The following is a 12,720-nucleotide window of genomic DNA, read 5'->3' as shown; positions in this document are numbered from 1 at the left end:
GCAAGTTCCAGATTGGCACAAAAACTATTTGAATAATCAACTATTCTCACACACTCTTGGCACATAGTTTCATTATCAAATTACCCAGTTCAAGTTTTAGCTTAAGTCATTCCATCAAGTTGATTCATTATCATGTCATACTCAGAGCCAACACATTCAACTCATTCTAGCCTATAGATTTTAGCACATATCACAATTTTATTTTATTTTTTTTGGACGGGTATCATTTTTTTCAATAAGCTTTTGCCATCATGCTTCATTTGTTCTCATGCTTCTACACATACAATCCTAACACATGCCGGTTCAACAGAAATTCAGAAGTCTCTTGGGGGAAAAGAACACAGGCAAGAAAACCCCAAGAGAGGATTATGAGTTGGGTTACTCAGACTTCACCCTATCACTCACAATCCATTTACCCACCCCCAACAAAAAAATAGGTGCAATTGTCCCCAATGCACACAAAATGCAGTAAAAAGTAATGGATTTGGGTGAAGCAAACATGTGGCGCATAGCGCCAACGAACCATCAACAACCTTAAGCGGGTGGGTCCGATTTCCCAGATTCCACTACAGCAACAGTGGGGTCACCCTCAGTATTGCCCGCATCTTTGGTCACAACATCGACAGGGATATTTGAATGTGGAGAAGTCGTTTAATGATTAGCTGCTTGAACGTGGAAAGATGTCGGCATATATGCTCTTAGGTGAGTATCCGCTCTTGTTGGTGTTGTTGGAATAAGCACTGCTACGCAATTTCTTTTCTAAGAAAGAGATCATAGTGATTGATGGCTTATGGTGAATAAAAAGATGAACCCTACAGCAAATAACATGGGTGTTTTGTATTGTATCGAACCCCTCCAGTGTCTTCGCCTATAAACTCTTCTTGCGTACTTGACTTTTTTACTTTCTTTTTTACGAAAAAAAATTTCGGACGACCGGAGCGGAAAACCTCTCCCGACAATTGGAGAAGGAGAAAGCCATTCCTACAGGCCTGGAACTGTGATGAATGAAGTAAGAATTTCGGGCTAGGGCCTGTCTCACTTCGTTCGAGCTAAATTACATCCACCCTCTCACGGCCGAAGGCTCCGCAACACGTTGGAGAGCTTTTAGATCCCGCCCTACCCTAAAACGCCCATTCGCCTTGCCAAGAGATTTTTTGTGTTCTTTCGACCGCACTAAAAAAATGCATTATTGTATTCATAATAGTGTTGTAATTTTATTTAATGCTAAAGTCGTAAAACACCATCATAATCTACTCTCCCTATTGATCCAAATAAATCGGATTCGTGAAGGCTTAGGCTTCCATTTTTGTTCTAATTTTTCTTTATTCGCCGGGGCGCTCAGTTCCTTCCTGTTCCCAAAGCTGAGCGAGAGAAGAGACTTGAGATTAGCCACTAGGTGAAGTACCAAGGAGAGGATCATAACCTATATTGGTAGTTATTTCTATTATTCTTTCAATTCTTAGGTTTTTTGTGAATTCTTAGGTTGAGTATCATAAACTGTATGTTATTTTCCTATATGCATGTTTGAAAATGTAAATAAATATGTATATAACTTTGGTGTACAAAGTGCATCTATGGTCGTTTTTACCGACTGTCCACCTCTGCTCAAAAGTCCAATAACAACAACCACAACTCTCACTTCGAATCTACTTTGAACTCTTTCCCATCTTATTTTCTTTGACTGCTTCAAATCTGCTTTTGCTAAGTTTCCAGGTCTTTTGTTTTTATTGCTCTGCTGTTTTTGTTCCGTTTTTACTGTTGCTTAAGGATCTTTCTCCTTCACTCTTTCAATATCGAATCTCTTTTTGACAAAACAAAGTTAAATTCCTAGGCGTAAAATTTCTAATTCAATCACCCCTTATATTCAATACAAGAAAAGGTGTAATATTGTTTGTTTGAATCATAAGATTCCACAGGTTCATGAAGTGTCCTGTTTGTTTGAATCATAAAAACCCACAACTTCATGTGAATGTCCTTTTTGTTTCAATCATTTTGAAGATAATGATAAGCTAAGAATTATTTCAAGTTGTACTCATATACTCCACATTGATTGGTTTCTATATAAGGTTATTTGGAGTTCCAAGTGGAAGAGAAGGGAAAGGACAGTAAAGAAACTGCTATACTGATCTAGCATAGCTCATATTGAGAGGTAAGGACTGAAATTTTACTTGTTGAAAAAATTATATAAAGAATTGCGGTTAATCAATTCAGTTCTCTTCCTCTCTTGCACTGAGGCAGTATGTTTTAGCTAATTTGTGNGTTCGCTTGTTTTGCTTGTCATTTGGAATAGTAAAAAATATAGTGAGGACTCCATGTGCGGGTATGAGGATAACGTCAAGTCTATAAAACTTGAAATTTGCTAGAGTCTTGAATCAAGACTCAATTTTGCTCCATAGTGTACATGTAAAGAAAGTAAAAAGAGATTAGTAATACAATCCAACCTTACTCGATATTGAATAAACTAGATATAGAGTCGAGTTAAATAGCGCCAATGAATATACTATCCAAAATGTGAAAAATACACAAATGCCGAATAAAGCTCAAAGTCACTACAACAACTTTTAATTCATATTCAAGTTACAAAGATACTACTTCATAAAGACTTGGATAAAAACTTATGCATAAATTTTCAGATTTTAAAATGCCATATATATAAACTTAAAGGGAACAAACCTATATATCTATAAGTACAAATATACTAACAGAGTAGAAGAGATGACTTAAACTCATGCATTGTTATTTTTCTTTTTTTTTTTAAAAAAAAGTTACAGGTAATGCATCTGTAATCCAAAAGGTGCACATATAATATACATATTTGATCAAAAATAAAAACAGATCATTTAAGCAATCCCCTTTTTTATACACACGAATGCATATATTACTCCTTATTAGAAGTGGGACTTGAGGGTACGAGCACGGCAAATACGTATTGTACCAAAAGTACTGTAAATGGTACATTATATTGGGCTCATCTGTGATAAATATTTGACCTATATTGTTAACACGTATATTGCTTTTTATGTTTTAAGAAAGACGCGTGCTACTTACAATCTCTGTTCGTCTTCCACATTGGGACATTAACAAAAACCTACACGGTCTCTTTCATTCCCTCTTTCTTTTCCACTTTTATTTCCTTTCAGTTTCTATTTATTAATAAAATTGATTTCATGTTTAAAGTTTCTCCAACTGTTATGGTACGTTTTCTTGCGACACTTCCAGTGGAGAATTTAGCAGACACCGATTTCTTCGATTATTTATTTTACTTTTGTTTTGATTTTAGGCCAATTTTTCATTCGATTGGGTTAATTTTTCTTTCAATCTTGCCGATTGATTTGATATTTTGGTTGTTATACCATTGCATGCACTAAATTTAGAGTTCATATGTCGCGTTGTTCCTTCTTCTCCTTCTCCTCTCCGACTTACCTATTTACGAGTTTGTATATCAATTTTATTGTTTCTTAAAACTCTATTATTGAAATTTTGTGTTTCCACTTTGTTCTTGATGTGGGTGTTTTTAATTTAATAATTTCTCATATGCAGGCCTTGCATTTACTTCGAGGAGAAAAGGGAGAATTACAAATATGCAGGATAGAGCATAGGAAACTTCATATTAAAAACTCTATCAATTTTTCGAAGAAACAGTCATATCGTTATATCGTTATATCGCAGGTACACCGACCTTAATTCTATCAAATCAAACCAAGAAAATATCCTTGTGTCTGATTTAAGTAGATATTGTAACACTAAAAAATCTATCAATTTTATCCATTTGATTTAGTTTTCGATTTACCGACTAAAATTGTCCGGGTTAGGTAGAGATTGTAACCCTAAATTTCTCATTGGGTGAGTTCCACTTTTATACTTTACTACTGTTAAAACTAATCTTTAGCTTTTCTTATCAATTATTAAATGCAAACGTTATTTATGGACTATGATCCCTTATACCTGAAGCTAGCACATTTTTGCTAAACTTGAAGATGTATGTTAGTCCCTTCTATTGAGTGTGCCTATGGCAAATAGTAAATACATGTTGAGGGATACAGGTGGTTTGATGAAAAGTTAGTGCGATTACACCTGTTAAATAGGAACAATTTGAACGCACACTTTAGGTTGCTTTTCGTACAACCATTTGTTGATGAGTTCGTCCCACTGAGTATATTGTCACCTTGTTGTTGTTGAGCTTATTACATCATTCATATATTATGATTGTCGTTTATCTTGACGGTTTTGTAAATAGTATTGTAATCTCTCCTTAAAGTTGTCACCCTCACCAAATTCTTGAAATTTTGATTAATGAATTCTTGACATTTTGCTTATATGTCTGATGTCATATTTTGTTATAGTTTCAGGTAACATAAAGGACATACGCCCCTTATAAACTTTGCTTGGCTGGTGTATCAAGTACGGTAAAATTCTTTTGCATAGACTTTCAAAAATCAATAAGTCCACAATTACGAATTAGTATGATAGACTTAGGTGATATCTTATATAGAGTATAGAATTATAGATGTTCTGACATTAAGAACTAGATTAAAATTATTTTGATGAATGGTGGTTGGCTAATACGTGAAATATATCCAATATAGTATATATATGTGGCCATAAAAATGTTCTCATAAAAAAAATGGCTTTTCAGGATGTTGTGCTTGGTTTGTTCTCGAATACGAGGAATTGTTCTCTGTCATTAGTGAAAAGCATCTCATTGTAGAGAGCTAAACTAACTCAAAAGATTTACAACAACTAAATTTCTTTCACGGTGAAAAACGACCATTCACTAGCAGGGGAAATATAAGAGGTCTACGGACCGCATCTCATATTGGCCATACACCACTTGCACTTGCTATTCCACGGGAACAGAGAGCTTTAGATGAACCACTTTTGTATGGTGATACTTCACAACATCTTGGGTGAGCTGTAAAGCAGTTTGGTCCACCTAATTTACAACTTCAATTGACTGTTTACAAGGTCACTATTGAATAAACACATGTGCTGGACTCCTCCTTTAGCAGATCACACGCGTAACAGTTTAGAATAACATATAATAGTAACTCACTGTAATTTCTTTCTCTTCTTCATTGCGTCAAACTATTATTACTCAAATAGTTCTTTAGCTTTCCTCTTCAATCTTTCAGCATCTGACCTATATGTTTTGCTGAGTTTTTATGGTCTTTGTTCTTCACTCTTTCGGATTATTTTTATTTATTGATGTTCTTCTTCTACTATATAAAAGTTGAAAAAATGTGTGTTGTGAGGTTCTCCTTCTTCTTTTGCTTGTTCTCTGATTTTTTCCTCTTTTGAGTATGTTTGATGCTACTTTTTTACTTTGTGAAGAGTTGCATGTATAAAAGCTTATTTGGTTTATAGTTTCATTTACTAATTTTAATTTTTTACTTGGGATTTTATATCGGGGTTCTAAGGGTGAAATCAACCTCTCATTTGCAGATGGAACGAACTATCTAAAAGTTTCAAATGCAAATAAAGGTTATTTGGAGTTCCAATTGGAAGAGAAGGGAAAGGACGGTAAAGAAACTGCTATACTGATCTAGCATAGCTCATATTGAGAGGTAAGGACTGAAATTTTACTTGTTGAAAAAATTATATAAAGAATTGCGGTTAATCAATTCAGTTCTCTTCCTCTCTTGCACTGAGGCAGTATGTTTTAGCTAATTTGTGTAAAAAAAAAAGAAGATTAAAAAATATTCTTTTTTGTGATCATTTTTTCTATATGAGTTGGCTGATTGAAGAATTTTATAATTGAGAATTTGGATGTAATTTGGAGTTTGGTAGAAAGCATAATGGTTTAACTGATTATGCAAAGAAATTCACTTTTCAAATGAGGTATGCCTTTCTCCACATGATGTAATACTTGGGATGATTGCTCACAGATAACAATTATAAAAATGACACTGAGACTATACATTGTTTCCTCTATGCTTTGTCTTCTAAAGTTGCAAGACACCAACTAAGTATTTATTTCACTTTGTGAAGCTTCACTCCATAATGAGAAGCTAAGAATTAATGGAAAGGTTTCTATCCCGTGTTTTAGATATATTTCATGCTTGATTTGTGGCCTTGAGCTATGGGATTGTTTATAATTTTTACAGACTTTTATTAAATGAATTTGCAGAACACCGGATACATTTTATAGATATTCTTATTGGAAGATCTTTGTAAAATTCCAAGATCTTTCTCTTTGTTGTTGTGTCATTCAAAATTTGCTTGTAATCAAATCACTTTAAGCACGATAAGAAAGGAATACAACTTCGCATATACAACTTCAATACAATTGTCAGTCCGATAATATTACATGCATGTAAGTTCTACAGTGTTGGTCACTTTAGTGTTATTTGTGCACGACTCCAGATTACTACAGTTTAGTTGTGGTAGAAATTAAATTTTTATTCTTCTTTTCTAGATTTGGAAAGTCTTTGTTGTCTATTTCCATGCATATTTTCTAGATTTTACTTTCTTTTTCATTTATAATTAGGGAAACAAAATATAATGTTACCAGCTAAATATATATGATCAAGGTTTAAGATTTTCCTTCCGTACAAAAGTACACAGCTTTCCTTTCTAAAGCAGATCTTTACTATTACTAAAGTTCATCTTCAGCCTTCGAATTTCATTTGAATAGTGTAGTATAGTTTCGTCTGACTTGAGAAACATCCATTTGCAAACGGTTCTTAGCTTCATAACAATGCTAACTAACATAGTTACTTAAAAAGAAAAAAAGGGTGAAGCTAACTTTCATATTTAATGAATATGTCAGCAGATGTTTGTTTCTCTATAGGGAAGTAGGAAAAATAAATATCTTAGATAACTATATAGTAGATTCAGATTCAATCAGCAAGTCACACGGTTTTCTCCTCATCGTAAGTGCTGCTTATTAACTTGATGTTTGAAGCCTGCTTTGAAACCTCACAGGTGCTTATTAACTTGATGTTTGAAGCCTGCTTTGAAACCTCACAGATCGCTGAGGTCTCCATTACGATAAAAATGAGCTTGCATCATAGAAATATTTTCTGTTTCTACAATTTCAAGTTTGTAACTATAACGTAAGGTATATAACTTTGATGTACAGAGTGCATTTATGGTGGTTTTTACCAACTGTCCACCTGTGCTCAAAAGTCCAATAACAACAACCACAGCTCTTACTTCCAATCTACTTCAAACTCTTTCCCATCTTAGTTTCTTTGACTGCTTCAAATCTACTTCTGCTAAGTTTGTAAGTCTTTTGTTTTAACTGCTCTGCTGTTTTTGTTCGTTCTTTTTACTGCTGGTTAAGGATCTTTCTCCTTCACTCTTTCAATATTGGATCTGTTTTTGACAAAACAAAGTTAATTCTTAGGCGTAAAATTTCTAATTCAATCACCCCTTATATTCAATACAACAAAAGGTGCAATATTGTTTGTTTGAATCATAAGAATCCACAGGTTCATTAAATGTCCTGCTTGTCTATTATATAAGCCAACAGAGGTTGGGACGAATGCTGCAATAAGAAGTTGTACCCAAAGTTATCTGAGTGGTACTATATATATATGTGTACTTACTTCACTGACAATTGATTACTTTTATCTTTTGTGGGCCTATTTGTTTAACACGTGTTTATGCTTCTCTTTCCCTGCAAACGATGTCTATTCAAAGTTCTGCAATCACTCTCCTTTTTATGAGCTTTCTTTTCATCTTCTCCTTAATGAATGTAAGTTTTCCTTCTTTTTTTTGTTTGAGTTTTGGGTCCTATTTTGTTGATTTTATATTCAATTGTTTTGATAATATTGCTTCCAATTTTTGCTACTTTGTTGGTATGTCGTTGTAGGTATGTTGCATGGACAAAATTCTATGTTGAATCCTCTCTTCTTCATCATCTTTTATGCACAAGAGTGCAGAATTTTTCAGTGGTAAGTTCGATTCTAAAAGGGTATAATCAGATTTTTTTTTTTGTCACACATCTGAGCAAAGAACTCAAGATTCAACTGGGTATGATGTAAATTATTGTGTTTTCTTTTTCTCTTTCATCTATGTCATTTTGAGAAATACAAAATGCTGAGTTTAATTTTTTTTGGTTTTACAATAAGCTCTATATTAAGTGACATATAGAGTAACTATGTGATGCATTGTCCTGAGAAATCCAACAACGAAGTGTGTACATAAAAATGTCTTTTGCATACTGTAATATTCATGTGTCTTTCAATTGAAGATTGATTAGTTTGAAATTTCAAATGTCGGTGATTTTAGTGTGACAAACATACCACGATTCTTATACCTTCTAATATATTAGACTACATCTTATGAAGACAAAGAAAACCATAAGGTTTCCATTTGTTAACTACAATATGAAAAGGTGCTTCCAAATCAATTGCATATATCATTTACTGCCACAACATTTTTGTTATAAAGATTTAGTAAAGCTTCAACACTATTTTAGTGCTCAGCATTTCACTGGCAACTACTGATTTAACTGTTATGTTTCATCTGCTTCTCAATCTCTCTAGGTTCATCTTATTTGTAGTCATAGCGACAAAAATACATAACACAAACCGACTTAACATAAGAGCTTAGCTTAACTAGAAAGAGAAATTACGTTAAACTAATTGATGATTCCTCGGTCGTTTAGCTTGATTCTCTAATCTAAACGTTGAGTAGATATGATGATTTGAATAACAGTTTTCCAACTGTCGACTTATGTATATATTTCTTATTTTCTTCTTTGTCCTGCTAATTCCTGTTTTCCAATTATAGGGAGTATCCTGTTTTTTTTTTTGGAATTTTTTTTGCTACTGAAAAGGAAGCCTCTTTTAGGTTCTAAGAATAATCGTAATGACTTATATTCCTCCCATTCTCTGTTGTCTTTTTTTATGACATTTTGAAAGAAAGTCGTGTCAGAGTTTCGCAGCTTGCTATATGATAGGTCCAAAGGCGATTTGCATATTTTTTTCTTCTTTTTTTGGGATGAAGTAAGATATTGTATTTTAAAGTCATCAAGAAGATACAAATAGCGTACTCAAAAACATGGTTAACTCCCAAGAACAGAAAATCTTATTTAATCAGGGAGTTAGCCACAGGTAAATAATGGTCTCTTAGCCATAGTGAGCAAGCTAATGAAATCTAAGAGGGGTAATATATCATTTATAGGGGATAATTTCCCCAACGAAAGATGTTAAGATGGCAAAAGGATTTCAGACTGCTAAAGAGTTAAGATAATATTAAAACATCTGAAATTCCTTTCTTCCTAAACACACCAAAAAGATACATGATGGAATCATGTGTTAGGTCTTCTTGATGGGGCTATGGGGTTATCAACTTCTCTAAGACTCCAATTTCCCATTGTTTCTTTGACACTCGGGGGGGNGTAGGGGGAATCCACTTGATGCCAGCAATCGAACTGAACATATTCCAACCATTGGACAGTGCAGAAAAAATGATTCACTAAATCAAGTCTATTGAGGCACATGAAACATTTGTTTGCTAGCTAAAGGTTCCTTCTGTTTAGATTGTCAAGGGTTAGGATAGCATTTATCACATAATTTAAATTATTACTTGGTTCAATTATGTCTTACCCAAAATATTGTTGAAGTAAATGCTTTGCCAATGCATTAGTTGATGCCAAGGAAGGGATATAAGTTTGTTCTTAACTAAAAGACTGTTAAAATGTGACTAGAGATAATGAAAGACTTTTATTTTATTCTCAACTTCTTAAGAGTGACAAATAAAGTTGTTGATAAACTGAAAAATGTCTGAAATGTATTTGAGTTTAAAGCTTTACTTAGATATTCTCCTATTTGTATTCTGCCTATATCTGCATTATCACATATTTTTATGGTTAACAAAAAGAAGACAAATCCATATTTTATGGTATAAAGAATAAGAAAAAAGTTAACCTCAATTACTCTTAAGGATATTATGGTTTAAACGTAGAGTTATCATTTTCTGTCTATGTAGTAATGAAGAATTTAAGGGCTAAAATTCATGCAGGAAGCATTATGTTGAACCACAAGAGCAGTGAAGCAACTTCTACTATCATATCGTCATTGGCTAAGAGATGTATTCGAGCTATATGATACATGGGTTACCAACGAGGCAACGATTAGTGATTTCACAAAGGCCCAAGCACTTGTAATGTGTTGTCATTGTATATCACATACATGGCGTGTTCCTCAAACATAAAAGGTATCTTTGGCGTAAGAGAAGACATTTTTTTGGTTGATTATACAATTCAATTGTCTATTTTTTCCCTATATTTTACGTTGGACGACATTACAATTTAGTTTCTTTACATGCACTATATTACGAAAAAATAGCATACTCGCAGTAATGAGGAATTAAACTGTCAAATTGATGCAGAGGGCATTACTTTGAACCCAACTGATTCTGTTTTTTAGTTGTGTACTTTTTATCTTTTCTAAAATTTGTTACATTATACTTGAGAAAAAAATAGTCTACTAACAGTAATGAAGAATTTAAGATTTAAAATTGGTGTAGAGAACATTATTCTGAAGCAGCCAAGCAGCAAATTAAATAACTTCTCCTAGCATGTCGTCATTAACTAAGAAGTATATTTGAGTTGTATGATACATGATTTGTGTCANGTGTTGTCATTGTATATCACATACATGGCGTGTTCCTCAAACATAAAAGGTATCTTTGGCGTAAGAGAAGATATTTTTTTGGTTGATTATACAATTCAATTGTCTATTTTTTCCCTATATTTTACGTTGGACGACATTACAATTTAGTTTCTTTACATGCACTATATTATGAAAAAATAGCATACTAGCAGTAATGAGGAATTAAGGTGTCAAATTGATGCAGAGGGCATTACTTTGAACCCAGCTGAGGTTAATTCTGTTGTTTAGTTGTGTACTTTTTATATTTTCTAAAATTTGTTACATTATACTTGAGAAAAAAATAATGTACTAACAGTAATGAGGAATTTAAGATTTAAAATTGGTGTAGAAAACATTATTCTGAAGCAGCCAAGCAGCAAAGTAAATAACTTCTCCTAGCATGTCGTCATTAACTAAGAAGTATATTTGAGTTGTATGATACATGATTTGTGTTATACATGATTTATGAACGATAATTGATTTCACAAAAGTTTAATAGGACTTGGAGTGCACTGCCACTATGTCTTTCAAATTTCAACTAATGAGCCCGAATGGATTTATGTTTTTCACGTGTAGACTGGTGCATTTATGCAGATTCTTACATTGAGTTTTTTATTTAAGAAGTTCTTCGCAAGTATGTTTCTTTTATAAGGTTTCAAAACAGTTTTTCTTTGCTACGATAGAAGATAATGTGTATAGTGTGGACAGAAAAGAAAGTTATGAAAATAGAGTGGATAACACTTTATTGTTTGCAATATATGTAGAAGTTGTCCCAATGAATGCATTGATGCTGAGAGAAACTCATTTAATGAGTACTTTGCAGAAAATACATTTAAAGCGATAGTGTAATTGCAAAAGCACTAAAAGATAAGTAATTTCAATTTTAATATGTCTCTTGCATCGACACTACTCGCCAATCTAACATGATATTTTTTTTTTGCTTTCAGGTAATATGGAGATAGGCAACTCTCATTTGCTTGGAGTAAGTTTTGTAGGATTCTTTTTCATAATTTCTTAGGAATATGTAATTCTCAACACATTATCTGCTTTTTTGTGCTTTTGAATCTTTTCTTCTTTCTAATCTTCTTTTGTATTAAAAATAGGTGCAACTTGAATCAATTTTTTTCGTCTCTGGGAGTAGAAAAATAGGAGTATTACATGGTGTCCACTTTGTGACTTCACAAACACTCATCAACTTTTACTTTTGGAAATTGGTTAAGAGAGAGTTATGTGGACATGGGTATAAAATTAGCTGACGTGACTAACCAAGACATGTCTGAATGGTTCGGAAAGCATTTCAAGTAAGTTGCACTCATTGTGATTATCTTCGGTGCTACTTTGAATAGGTTCTAAATGTATAATTAAGTTATTGCATTGTGTCGTTGGTGTTGGTAATTTAACACATTTATTTTAATACATTTTCACATTTTTCATAGATTCTTAATAGTTATTTGACCAAGATGGTTATTGATACATGCTTTACACTTTACAGAACTTCTGCGCTAGCATAAGGGAAAAAAAGTTGGAAGGCGTAGTAATTTAAGTTACATAAAGAATGAAAATATAGAAAATTATTGACCTTGATCAAATGTTGATGATAAATGATTATCTCAGTAGCTATACTCACGGTTTCTACCCAATGCCAGGAATAAGTGGAAAGAGTTTTCAAGTAATTGTAGATAAATTAAAAATCCGATGGAAAGCATATATTTATTTCTATTTTGTGTATGAACAAATTGTTTTGTCATACGTGGATGCTGAACTGGCATTCGTAAATTGACTTGATCTTCTTTTTTCGTAGATTTTACTTGAATCATTCTATGCATATGAATGAGTTGCATTGTGCTTGGCTAATAACCAAAGCAAGAGTGAGGTTTGCTTATGGATGGTATAAATATTGCAAACTTGAACTTTCTTTCGAACTATGGATACGATATGTTGTAATAAGACCTCTTTCCCTGAGAAATTCTGTGTTTCATTCATTTAGAGTTGTCACTACAAGAATGACCGATGTAAACAAGCACAAGAATTGTTTCTCTATTGAGGAAGGGGTGTATGAACACTACAAAGAGAAGTTGTACAAGATACTACGTGGATTATACTATAAATGGTGGAC

The 12,720-nt window shown here is 33.0% G+C and overlaps 2 long non-coding RNA genes across 4 annotated transcripts; both read left to right on the top strand.

Moving 5' to 3' along the window:
• Positions 1-3,057: 3,057 nt before the first annotated feature.
• LOC125850040 (uncharacterized) lies at positions 3,058-6,268 on the top strand. Of its 2 annotated transcripts, none has more exons than XR_007444737.1 (4): positions 3,058-3,194; positions 3,541-3,669; positions 4,344-4,406; positions 5,443-6,268. It is a non-coding gene; the product is annotated as an uncharacterized LOC125850040 (long non-coding RNA). The 2 variants fall into 2 exon arrangements; XR_007444736.1 differs by having other exon boundaries at positions 3,130-3,433.
• Positions 6,269-7,642: 1,374 nt separating this feature from the next.
• Positions 7,643-12,546, top strand: LOC125850042 (uncharacterized). Of its 2 annotated transcripts, XR_007444739.1 has the most exons (5): positions 7,643-7,898; positions 9,973-10,167; positions 11,552-11,586; positions 11,708-11,905; positions 12,406-12,546. It is a non-coding gene; the product is annotated as an uncharacterized LOC125850042 (long non-coding RNA). The 2 variants fall into 2 exon arrangements; XR_007444738.1 differs by having other exon boundaries at positions 11,708-12,546.
• The last annotated feature ends 174 nt before the right edge of the window (positions 12,547-12,720 follow it).

The sequence above is a fragment of the Solanum stenotomum genome, unplaced genomic scaffold (assembly GCF_019186545.1).
Source record: "Solanum stenotomum isolate F172 unplaced genomic scaffold, ASM1918654v1 scaffold13230, whole genome shotgun sequence".
In the NCBI taxonomy this organism is placed as follows: domain Eukaryota; kingdom Viridiplantae; phylum Streptophyta; class Magnoliopsida; order Solanales; family Solanaceae; genus Solanum; species Solanum stenotomum.
The sequence above is the reverse complement of the archived record's forward strand: the minus strand, read 5'-3'. Positions and strand labels throughout refer to the sequence as shown.